This window comes from Taudactylus pleione, unplaced genomic scaffold, assembly GCF_031769625.1.
Source record: "Taudactylus pleione unplaced genomic scaffold, aTauple2 ptg000930l, whole genome shotgun sequence".
In the NCBI taxonomy this organism is placed as follows: domain Eukaryota; kingdom Metazoa; phylum Chordata; class Amphibia; order Anura; family Myobatrachidae; genus Taudactylus; species Taudactylus pleione.
The window spans coordinates 430848-444485 of NW_028285331.1; the positions used below are offsets into that span (position 1 = coordinate 430848).

General features: G+C 47.7%; 1 protein-coding gene across 1 annotated transcript in view; it reads left to right on the plus strand.

Moving 5' to 3' along the window:
• EMX1 (empty spiracles homeobox 1) overlaps window positions 1-13638 on the plus strand; it is a 120713-nt gene that overhangs the window by 104472 nt on the left and 2603 nt on the right. The window lies entirely within an intron of this gene.

The following is a 13638-nucleotide window of genomic DNA, read 5'->3' on the forward strand; positions in this document are numbered from 1 at the left end:
TTCTGAACAATCCACCATTCCACAGGACAAGCACACATGCATGTAATAAATAACATGACTAATCACAGGGTGGGCACACATGTGTGTAATAAATAACATGACTAATCACAGGGCGGGCACACATGTATGTAATAAATAACATGACTAATCACAGGGTGGGCACACATGTATGTAATAAATAACATGACTAATCACAGGGTGGGCACACATGTATGTAATAAATAACATGACTAATCACAGGGTGAAATAACATGACTAATCACAAGGCGGGCACACATGTATGTAATGAATAACATAACTAATCACAGGGCGGGTACACATGTATGTAATAAATAACATGACTAATCACAGGGCAGGCACACATATATGTAATAAATAACATGACTAGTCACAGGGCAGGCACACATGTATGTAATAAATAACATGACTAGTCACAGGGCTGGCACACATGTATGTAATAAATAACATGACTAATCACAGGGCGGGCACACATGTATGTAATAACATGACTAATCAAAGGGTGGGTACACATGTATGTAATAAATAACATGACTAATCACAGGGCAGGCACACATGTATGTAATAAATAACATGACTAATCACAGGGCAGGCACACATGTATGTAATAAATAACATGACTAATCACAGGGCAGGCACACATGTATGTAATAAATAACATGACTAATCACAGGGCGGGCACACATGTATGTAATAAATAACATGACTAATCACAGGGCGGGCACACATGTGTGTAATAAATAACATGACTAATCACAGGGTGGGCACACATGTATGTAATAACATGACTAATCAAAGGGCGGGTACACATGTATGTAATAAATAACATGACTAATAACAGGGCAGGCACACATGTATGTAATAAATAACATGTCTAATCACAGGGTGGGCACATATGTATGTAATAAATAACATGACTAATCACAGGGCAGGCGCACATGTATGTAATAAATAACATGACTAATCACAGGGCAGGCACACATGTATGTAATAAATAACATGACTAATCACAGGGCAGGCACACATGTATGTAATAAATAACATGACTAATCACAGGGCAGGCACACATGTATGTAATTAATAACATGACTAATCACAGGGCAGGTACACATGTATGTAATTAATAACATGACTAATCACAGGGCAGGTACACATGTATGTAATAAATAACCTGACTAATCACAGGGCAGGTACACATGTATGTAATAAATAATAACATGTCTAATCACAGGGCAGGCACACATGTATGTAATAAATAACATGTCTTATCACAGGGTGGGCACACATGTATGTAATAAATAACATGACTAATCACAGGGCAGGTACACATGTATGTAATAAATAACATGTCTAATCACAGGGTGGGCACATATGTATGTAATAAATAACATGTCTAATCACAGGGTGGGCACATATGTATGTAATAAATAACATGACTAATCACAGGGCGGGCACACATGTATGTAATAAATAACATGACTAATCACAGGGCAGGCACACTAGATGTCTCTCAGATATTTGGGAGGACACACGGGCTGGTTCAGAGATTTAGGCAAAGCCAATATTATCACAGTCAGAGTGATTGATTGCTAATGCGCACGTGCAGTGATTGCATTGCGATTACTCTCGTACAGAGGAACCACTCGCAAAGTGAATGACAGGTAGTCAGTGTTTGGCGGTAGTAAGAAGAACTCAGGTGTGTCTGACCGTTATAAACGCCGTTTCATGGGCGGGAATAAATTAGCCATTGCCATCTCCTGCGCAGCGTGTCAGGAGAGCCGCAGTGTTTGCAGCTGGTCAGACTGGCCGATGTGTGTCGCTGGTACCAATGCTTACGCTGTTGCACGTCGTCAGGCGGCTATGAGAAGGTAGCAGGGGGCGTCCCTATGCTCGGCTATACTTTTGGACGGCATTACCATATTTTAGCAACTGCGATCCGTGAGAGTGCAGCTGCGATTGCATTAGAGTAATTCCCAGAATCATTATCCGCAGTGTACCAGGTACAAGCACAGAGACAGAGAGACGCCCCACACAGATTCTCTGTAGTCATTAGTACATGGAGGTTATATTTGTCAGAGCAGGGGAAGGAATGAAAGTAGCAGTCACTGAATGTGGCATGCAGGGTTAGTGGTGGGGGCCAGTGGTAGCTAGAATAGGGCTAAAGCTTCTCTCAGGAGTCCTTGCAGAGCGGCCCAGGAATCTGTAATCAGCTGGAGTCAGATTCAAGTAGATTTCCTTCAGCACATCAGCCGGTCTGCAACGCTAATAGATGACTATGGGGGAGATGTTCTAAGTCTTGGAGAGAGAGATAAAGTACCAACCAATCAGCTCCGAACTGCCATGTTACAGGCTGTGTTTAAAAAAATGACAGTTAGGAGCTGATTGGTTGGTACTTTATCTACATCCATTTTAGCTCTCTCCGAGACTTAGTACATCTACCCCTGAGACATGTATATCATGTGGGAATTACCTCTTAGTTAATGCATTGTGGCACAGGCTGGAGGCAGCACAGCCGTCCCCCTGCGTTCCAGTGCCGCAATTGAGGCACGTCTATTTAGATAGCGAACAAACACTACATCCACCAAGATGCAACAGGGGAGGCTGAGGAGGCCGGAAGATTGGGTTGGTATCATTGGGAGTTTCGGGAGCATGGGCATGTGCAATCCGGAGGCCAGGTAGAGGAGTAGTCTCACCAGAAGCCTGCAGGGACGTGGGGGAAACGCAGAGTTCTGGTGGCGCAATCTCCAACCTCCATCTCCGCTTTGTGACTCCATTCTGCACTATTTGCATTTTGGCAGTTACGGGTATATTTACTAAAGTGCGGGTTTATAGATGTAGAGGTGTTGCCCATAGCAACCAATCAGATTCTACTTACTGTGTCATTTCTCTAACACCTTCTAGAAGATAATAGCTAGAATCTGACTGGTTGCTATGGGCAACATCTCCACTTCTATAAACCAGCACTTTAGTAAATATATCCCCTTACAGTCTATGAATAGAGATGGGATGGACACTCACCCTGCTGCGTGCTGGGTTTGGGGTAGGAATAGAGACACCTAGGGATCAAATTCCGCCAGCGAAGCGTCAGACATCTGATGACCATGGGTGGGATGTGCCAGGCCTTGGTGACAGTTACCAATAGCAACCAGTCAGCTTCTGTCATTTCTAAGACTGTGCTGCATAAATGACAGTTAGAAGGGTATGCGGTCAGGAAATGCCGACCGCCGGCTTCCCGTCTGTGAAATCCCGGCATGGGACTAATGATAGGCGTCAAAATCCAGACGCCTATCGTTATCCACCTGCCGAAATCCCGACACACAGCATACTGAACAAAGGTAAGGCGAGCGTCGGGAACGGACAGCCATGGGGGGCGATGGTTAGGTTTAGGGGCTCCTGTGGGGACTTAGGGTTAGGCTAGGGAAAGGGGGTTTAGGGTTAGGCACCCCTGGGGGAGGTTAGGGTTAGACACCCCTGGGGGAGGTTAGGGTTAGGCACCCCTGGGGGGAGGTTAGGGTTAGACACCCCTGGGGGAGGTTAGGGTTAGACACCCCTGGGGGGAGGTTAGGGTTAGACACCCCTGGGGGGGAGGTTAGGGTTAGATACCCCTGGGTGGGAGGTTAGGGTTAGACACTCCTGGGGGGAGGTTAGGGGGCAGGCACTGGGGGGGGAGGTTAGGTTTAGGCACTAGGGGGGTAGGGGTTAGGCACCCCTGGGGGAGGTTAGGGTTAGGCACCCCTGGGGGGAGGTTAGGGTTAGACACCCCTGGGGGAGGTTAGGGTTAGACACCCCTGGGGGAGGTTAGGGTTAGACACCCCTGGGGGAGGTTAGGGTTAGACACCCCTGGGGGGAGGTTAGGGTTAGACACCCCTGGGGGGGAGGTTAGGGTTAGACACTCCTGGGGGGAGGTTAGGGGGCAGGCACTGGGGGGGAGGTTAGGTTTAGGCACTAGGGGGGTAGGGGTTAGGCACCCCTGGGGGAGGTTAGGGTTAGGCACCCCTGGGGGGAGGTTAGGGTTAGACACCCCTGGGGGAGGTTAGGGTTAGACACCCCTGGGGGAGGTTAGGGTTAGACACCCCTGGGGGGAGGTTAGGGTTAGACACCCCTGGGGGGGAGGTTAGGGTTAGATACCCCTGGGTGGGAGGTTAGGGTTAGACACTCCTGGGGGGAGGTTAGGGTTAGGCACCCCTGGGGGGAGGTTAGGGGGCAGGCACTGGGGGGGAGGTTAGGTTTAGGCACTAGGGGGGGAGGGGTTAGGCACCCCTAAGGGAGGGTTAGAGGGGGGAGAAAGTTAGGGATAGTAAAGTTACTTACCTTGTCGGGATCTTCACTCTTCTGTCTTCCGGTGTCGGTATTACATCCGCCGGGCTCACGTCATACCGATTCCGTTAGAAGCTGATGGGTTGTTTTGGGCAACTTCTCCACTTTATCAACAAATACAGTGAGTCACGCACTGCCTACCTCTTCTTTACGTACATTGGGGTCTACGTACTAAGCCGCGGAGAGAGATAAAGTACCAGCCAATCAGCTCCTAACTGTCGCTTTACAGGGCTGTGTTTGAAAAATGACAGTTAAAAGCTGATTGGCTGGTACTTTATCCCTCTCCAAGGCTTAGTACATAGGGCCTGGTTCAGCAAGGATTGCAAGTGCGAATACGCACGCAATCGGGCAATTGTTACGCACAGCGTCCTTGTGTAGTGCTGCGGCAACATAGTGATCGCAATGGATTAGCATAATATCGCAGTTGAACTGCGTGCGTAATCGCAATTGTGATCAGTAGTGAATCAGCCCCATAGACCCCAATGACACGGCAAGTCCTGCTTCACAACAGCGCTGGGCTGGCTCCATGACTAATATTAGTGACAGGCCTGTAGTGTTTATCCTATTGCTGTAGTCAGCACCCATGCATGTGCTCTGGGTACCCCAGGTGCCCCCTACCCAGAACGCCTCTCTTTCTCATCTAGGGGTCTATTTACTAAGCAGTGTTAGGAGACAGAGTGAAAAGTGATAAGAAAGTGATAAGGTGCCAGCCAATCAGCTCCCACCTGTCATCTCACAGGCTGTGTTAGAAAAATGACAGTTGGGAGCTGATTGGCTGGCACCTTATCACTTTCTTATCACTTTTCACTCTGTCTCCTAACACTGCTTAGTAAATAGGCCCCTTATTGTGGAGAGGGCAGCATCTTCTATTCTTGGGAGTGTGGCGCTGAGCTGTGAGTCAACATCATCGTCGGAGTAAGCGTTTCGGTTACACAACCTTTGGATATACAAGGCGGCAATATAGGAACAATGGAGTCGATGTATCAAACAGTAAAACGAGCGGATAAGTGGACCAAAGGAGTAGTTGCCGATGACAACCAATCAGCTTACACTTATCATGTCACAAAATGTACTTGATAAATGCTACCTCGAAGCTGATTGGATGCTTTGGGCACCGTCTCCATAGCTTCCACTTGTGCCTTAGACTTGGCCCTGTTTTCCTACGGAGCGCACAGCTCAGCACACAAAATGGCTGCCCCCACCATAGCTGGGTCATTCATTAGGCGAGCATGACTCCTACTTAAAACTGAATGGGCGCCGAAGGGTCCGGATTACCCTATCCTGTTTTTTTCTTTGCTTAAAGGAAGGCAAGGAGACGGCCCAATCCAGGACCGAGACCCCCTCATGGGTCTCTACTGAAAGTTAATGAGTTCTATGACATTTTATTTAAAAATACCCCCTTGAAAATACGAGCTGTATAACGAAGTACAGAATATTAAAAATTAAGCCTATGCCATTGTTCCCCGTTATGTGAGCGGTAACGCCAGGGGGCGGCCATCATTACCGTTTAGGTGTAAGGTGTCACAAAATGCTGCCTCTGAGACTAGTCCATATATTACTGCTCGTACATAAAGGCTTGTCATATACAATAAAGGCTTGTCATATACAATAAAGACTTGTCATATACAATAAAGGCTTGTCATATACAATAAAGACTTGCCATATACAATAAAGGCTTGTCATATACAATAAAGACTTGTCATATACAATAAAGGCTTGTCATATACAATAAAGGCTTGTCATATACAATAGAACAAGGACGTACGTGGTGCAGACTTGAGACCAAGGGTAGGGAGGACCCTGCTCGTAGGAGCTGACCGCCTAGATGCATGTCCTTACATTTCAGTCTCTGTAGACGTTTTTACAAGATAGCGGCAGCTCCCATACTGGGACCTTTGTAGTCTCGCACAGAGTTGGCTGGTAACTTGGACGGGGGAACTGATTCTGCTTGGATCAGCGGCAATTTCTGACAGACCCAACCCTGTAACAGCACTTAACGTTTCCAATATATTACAGGAGGCGCAGTGTTTTTTTTTTTCTTTAATAGATTAAATCACAGTGCATGCAAATGAAACACGCTTAATACACTTCGCCACCTACAAGTAATATATTTGCCGATAATTCCACCATATGTTGTGATGCACCTATGAATCTTCCCCTCTCCTCCACCTCGCAGTGTTTCCGATGCCGGCTCTCTGCTGCCAGGAATATAAAAACATTGCTTTGTCCGCCAGTTTGAGCGCACAGGCATTTGCATACGGATGGGAGGGGTGAGATAGGTGGTGGTAGGAGGCAGCACGCCATTGGTGGATGCACTAATGGATATGTAAATGAGTCAATAGTGCGATATCGCGGTATCTTTGCCTTCCAGGGGTGACGTCTGTATAAATTAGAATTTTTTGACATACCAGAACGCCCAAAGGTAAGGGGAGGCGGATGAAGTCATCTCGAATTACTGTCACCTAGACTCGCCTCATGCTCGCTTTCTGCAAGCAGCACCGAGTACGCTGGCACTTTAGTGATATTTAGGGGGGTATGTTTCATCTCATTTACCCTCGAGTAGAAAAATCAGCACCTGAGGGGTTATAGACCCTACATACCGGCAGACAGGTATTTGCTGCCGGACATTCAGTCCTATAACTCATACGTGTAGTTATTACTGTATAAAACTGTACGACCCAGCACCATATTGTAGTAGTAGAGAGTATTTAACCCCAGACCTGATCTTATCGAGGCGGCAACGTATTTCAGAGGTGAAAATCTTTATTATTGTAGACAGCGCACGTAATTAAATATGAGGGAAGGCGCCTTTAATGGCTGCAGCAAGTGCGACTCTTTCTGATACATAAGTGTCTAGAAACAATGGGCCTGATACAGAGCCACTCGTAAGCGGCAATTCGTTCGCTCCGAGCGATGTTTGCCCAACTGCGCATGTGTACGGATCGTTATACGCCTGCGCGAACCAGTCAGTGCGGCCGAAATTCATGTGCTCGCAAAATAGCGAATGCCTGCTAATTTGAGTGACAGGAGGAGGCGTATGTGGGTGGTAACGGGGGAAGGTGCTTGTAAACGGGGAGTGGAGATCCGATCGCAGGCGTGCTTAAAGGTCAAAACGGGCATTTTATGGGTGTGCATATTTAAAACAGCAGCGTCATTGACCACGTCACTGGGTTTTTTTTTAGCCAGAACTGCTCGCAAAATTGTGGTAGCAAAAACCAACCACAAGAATAGCGAGCAGTTCATACGCTGTTCGATGTACTTGATTAATCTAATAAATAGCGGACATGACGTAGGATGTGAGCTGCCAGGGGGCGTAGTTTCCCAAAAAACGACCGCAAGTTTTGTTCGCTCGTTCAGACCTAGGGGCGTAAACAGACCGCAAACAGCGAACGGTTCATTTGAATAGCCACCCCTATTTTCAGGACGAGCGAGCGCTAATTGCGTCCGGCTCTGAATCAGGCCCTATATTCGTTATCCTACGGGAGACAAGAAATAAAGGACAAAAAATATAAAGACTTTGAAAACACTTTTCTCTATTCTCATTACTTACCCCAGTGATTGATTCCCATTGCGGTTTAACTGAGAACTGGATTTTGAATCAAGTTTTGTCTCATGCTTCATACATTCATATTTCAGGCGGGCGCTGTTCAACAGCGGAGACATTCCCTGGTAATATCGTGGCCTTATTAGGTTAGTGCGCTGCTGGTGAAAACTGTTCTCACATTTTACATCCGTGTTGATTTTGAATTTTTCGCACGACGACGGCTAAAATCTACTACAGTCTCCGTCCTGCCATTTATTCAGAACACTTTTTATTCATTTTTTTCTGCGTCTTTTTTTTATTTTTATTTTTTATTAAGGTCTCCACATTATTTCAATGTTTTTAATTCCTTCCTTCGCATATATATCTATTTTCTTTTTTTTTATTAAATCCGAGCTTGCGCATCTTGCCACGCGGAATGGAATATTCCGCCCGGTAGGGTCATGGCGCTCCCAGATGTGATATCTGAGCTGCTGTTACGTTTGGCAGGAGCAGCAGGAAGATATCGCCGTTACAGATACACAAGCCACGCGGATATAAGTGAGATAAACACAACACACAGGACGCTGCCAGCTGTACGATCGGAGAATCACGCCTGCACACAACGAATAGAGAGGGGGACCTGTTAGACCTCTTGATATAGTGATTCTGCATTGGGAAGAAGTTATCTGTATATCTGTCATCTCTCAGGGCATGTTTGTTATATTAATTATTTTAAGGATCCATAATGAAAAAGTTACACAGTGTTCTCCCCAGGCTGTTTTCTACGGGCGCATACCCCGGCAGAAATAGCCTACCATCCGGCACTTTCCCCCGCCGACCCCCGCTGTGGAACGCTGGCCTCTGAAGTGACCTGAGGCTAAAGAAGCCACCGATCACTTCTTCAAAGGCCAGCGTTCCCAGTGATGCACTGCGCGGGTGACGTCATGGTGGTGGTGCTGCCCTCCCCTGTGACACTGCTGCCTGTCTTCTGTGCTGAGCTTGTCCTCTCCAGAGGGCTCCCAGCTGCTCTGATCACATTCAGCCGGGCTGGAAGTCTCCCGCTCACCGCCATTTTCTGTTCCCGTCCTCTAGTTCCGCTGCTGTCATTTGCTGGGCTTATTCCTGACAGGCTAGGGTTAGTGGTGCCCCTAGGGACTTGGTTTACTGGCCCCTGCTGCTGTCTCCTATGCATCTCACTGCCTCTGGGACCTTTAGACACTGCATAAGGGGCCAGCCTGGGGGCACTATTTAAGCCTGGGGGCACTGCATAAGAGGCCAGCCTGGGGGCACTATTTTAGCCTGGGGGCACTGCATAAGAGGCCAGCCTGGGGGCACTATTTAAGCCTGGGGGCACTGCATAAGGGGCCAGCCTGGGGGCACTACATAGGGGCACTACTTCAGCCCGGGGGCAATGCATAAGGGCAAAGTTAAACTACAGGGGGCAATGCATAAAGGGGAAAACTACAGGGGGAGCAGCCTGACACCTGTCGGGCTGGAACGGTAAGGGAGATACCCCTTTTCCTGGCACGTGCATAATTGCGAAGGCCCCCACCCGGCTACTTTTTGATGCCACCCGGCTGGAAAAAAATTTTTGGGGAGAGCACTGAGTTACAAAAATAATTGGGGGAAAAAAAAACAAAAAAAAAAAAACAAACTTTGTGTAAAGCATTCTCTACCTTGGCTGGTCCCGTCGCAGGGCAGAATATAATAGGCCACCTTTTAGCCCCATTACCCATGGACACAGGCCTTAATGCTAGATCTGGTAACAGAGTTGTGTCATTACTGATCTCTCAGTTGATATATAACATTAATGAGGTTTCTCAAAATGTGGTTTTAGGGGAGATTTATCAAACCTTGTTAAAAAAAAAAAAAAAAAAAGAGAAGCGGGGATGTGTCTCATATTAACCAATCAGATCCTAGCTGTCATTTATCTAGTACATTCTAAAGAATAATAGCTGATTGGTTGCTATGGGCACCATCTCTATTTTACAAGAAAAAAAAAAAGGTTTGATAAATCTGCCCCTTCTTAATCGTTCAAGCTATGGGCTTCTTATCAGGAAGCTCCTCCTTGGGAGGGATCCAGTCGGATCCCTCCCATCACCCACCGCGGCCCATGGCCAGAGGGACTTCTGGGTGTTAAACCCCGAATTCCCTCTGACCGGAGCCATGGCAAAGGACAGCTCTTATCGGGAGAGCTGTCCTTTGCGATATTCTAGGTACATACCGCGGTAATGAACCACGGTATGTACCCGAAGACAGGTGGGATGTACCGCTTAGTACATCCCACCCATTGTCTTTGTATCTTTTTCTGCTCCTCAGTTGAGCCCATGTATTTAGTGGGTCTCCTTCATTTGTTCCTTGTAGTTAGAGGAACCAGGAGAGAGGGGGAAAGCAGCTACTAAATTCCCAGGCCCGGGCTTGTTTGGAGGGCCTGGTGGGGGGATAGGCCAGCAGTTGAGGGGGGCACATAACCCCCTTCGCAGGCACACACATAGTATTTTCCATTTTTGTTTTCCCAGAGGCTGCAGGGCTACACCTCCTGGATCTGGCCACGCCGCCTCTGTATCACACGGGCCCACTATTTGTCTTTACGGCCCTGCTTTTAGTTAATTCATTGTTTGGGAGATATGAGGTTTTCTTTTGCTAGCACTCTGGAATAAGTCTAATTTTGTTTTATGGGCGTTACGTAGAGGAAAATGGGGAAGGATTAAGCTACTTACATAACTTTCCCACTGTCAATGTCGAGAATTTAGTGTTAACCCAGAAATGAATCAATCAATACAAAGGTGTAGTAGGGTTAAGTTGGGGAATTTCCTGTGGGGGTAGAGACTGTATTTCTGCAAGACATTAATACATATAACAACATTAATGGATGTTACCACAGTGAACATGATATTAGCAGAGTATGGGTAGGTGTATGGGGATTCAGAGCCTATTAGCAGAGTATAGGTAGGTGTATACAGAGCCTATTAACAGAGTATGGGTAGGTGTATACAGAGCCTATTAGCAGAGTATAGGTAGGTGTATGGGGATTCAGAGCCTATTAGCAGAGTATGGGTAGGTGTATGGGGATACAGAGCCTATTAGCAGAATATAGGTAGGTGTATGGAGATACAGAGCCTATTAGCAGAGTATAGGTAGGTGTATGGGGATACAGAGCTTATTACCAGAGTATGGGTAGGTGTATGGGGATACAGAGCCTATTAGTAGAGTATGGGTAGGTGTATGGGGATTCAGAGCCTATTAGCAGAGTATGGGTAGGTGTATGGGGATATAGAGCCTATTAGCAGAGTATGGGTAGGTGTATGGGGATTCAGAGCCTATTAGCAGAGTATGGGTAGGTGTATGGGGATTCAGAGCCTATTAGCAGAGTATGGGTAGGTGTATGGGGATTCAGAGCCTATTAGCAGAGCATGGGTAGGTGTATGGGGATTCAGAGCCTATTTGCAGAGTATCGGTATGTGTATGGGTATCCATAACCTATTAGCAGAATATCAGTAGGTGCTGGGCCCATGACCTATTAGCAGAACTGTTTGACAGAGCAGTGAGCAGCAGTGTTGCTGGATGTAGTAGTCCCCCAGGCAATTTACCACGTGTGTTGCGCAGTTGTTTGGTGCTGGTGGCGGTTAGTCCACATGCCTGGAGCCGGGTGTCTGAGTGGTACATGCGCCAGGGGGATATTAGCAATATGCCCACACACTATAGCGGTGAAGATATAGGGGGTCATTCAGGCCCGGTCGCAAGCACCGATGTGCTCGCAACCGGGTCGATGGGTAGCCCTGTGCACGCGCAGTGGCCGCACTGCGCTTGTGCAAGCCCCGGAGCGAGAGAGAATCTCTCTTACTCCGGAGCTCGCTACAAAAGGTGCAGCTGTCGATGTTGATCGACAGCTCGCCCCTTTTTATAGGCGGGCCGGGGGGTGGTTTCCAGAACGGAGGCGTTGCTTAAGGAACACCTGCCATTTTGTGGGCGGCCGCACTGACATCATCAGTGATGTCAGTGGGGAGCTTCCTGCTCCATCAGAGCAGAAAGCTCCCTGAGGCTTGCGAGTGCCCAGACCCAACCTTAGGGTCTGGTCGCAAGCCCCGATGGTCGCGATGGTGATCACCATTGCGACCATCACCCTGGTCGCTAGCTAAGCTGTGAGTGGTAACCCACAGCTTAGCTTGCGACCAGGAGGCCGCACCAAACAAAAAGAAGCGCCCGTCCACATTCAGAGAGAGCGATCGCTTCTTGTGACCGCCTCTGAATGAGATCCATAGTGTACTTGCGGTGTTTGTAGAGGCTCTGCACGGCTAATATGTTGGAGACTCTTGGACTCGAGTATACCAGGGAGAAAGACCGGTGACTCTGCACATGAGTAGCGCGTGTCAGAGATTAGATCTCCGGCAAATCCTAGAGGCCGCCTGCTCAGCTTACCTATCGGCACTGAGGATGGAGGCAGCGCCAGAGTGCTCCTCACCCAACACATGGTGTATTTGTACTGTCTCTGGGCTCACTGCTGGGTCCGGGATCAGAGGTAGCAGAGTGCGGTGGGAACAGCAGAAAGTCCGACCCTTGCACACACTTATGCAGTAGCTACATTGGGATGCACAATGGCTGAGCACACGGGAACCCCTCTTCTGTGCCAAGAGGCTGAACAAAACAGGTTACAAAGCTACTAAACTTAAAGCACAACTTGATCCAGCTTGAGAAACTAAACTGAATGGCAGGAACCTCGTTTGTACTTCTCTGTAGTATAGAGCAATGAAGGAAGGACTGGACCACAGGCCTTGTAGAAGCGTTGTCCCAAACCGTGGATTCTCTTTTTTTAACCTATTATCCAGTTGATGAATCAGATCTGTGACTAAGGCCTTCTTGCCCGCTGACATCTGAGCTATTGTTGTTGTGTTGGGGATCTACTAAATGCCTCTTAACAGACGTGGAGGTTGAAAGCCCAAAAGATTTGCCAGCCGGGAATTGAACCAAAACACCTTCAAAGCTCCCTTTGTCTGCGCAAATGTTACATTTTCTCAAGGAAAACAGATTCAGAGAGACAATGGGCGCCCTCGTCAATCAGTCAGGTGGATCACCTTTATCTGGCTGGCTGTGTCTCCCATTAGGAGAAGTGATGGGGAGGGGGGAGGCAGTGTAAGGTCAGAGGCTTTCCCGGGTCCTTTGTCACTCTGTATGGTCCTACTAATGGCTCCTCACCTTGCTGATCCCTCTGTTTATTTGCACAGGTGACTGAAGCCTGGGCTGTAGATGTGGGATTATTGTGTTCTATGGGGTACAGCGATATTCCTGCAATAACCCTGCTTAGTAGCACTGTCAGGGTGCCTTGAGGACCATGTTTGGGAACCTCTGCCATGGAGGGTTGTGATACTGGACAGGTAGTGAATGCAGGCCAGGGTGCTGTACTAGCTGGGATGGACGTATCTTGCTTATATGACACACTGCAGATGCATATTCATTCCAGATCAGCATGAGCCCATTATGCTAAGCTCAGGAACCTCACCAGTTCTCCCACCTTGACCAGTCCCGCTCGCAGCTCTCTTACATAAGCCCACCTCTAGACATGTCTATCACACACCAAACTCTTTGGATGACGAATGTGGGAATAATAGCTGAATAACATAAACTTGATTAAATGCATGACTTCACAGCAAATTGCTTCACTAGGAAGCTGTTGATTTTGAGGAAGCGAATCAGCAGTCAACAGGGGCGTAACTAGGGGGCAAGAGAATAAACAGCCCCCCATCTTCTATCAGTGCCAAAGGCCTAATTACCCCACGGGCCTA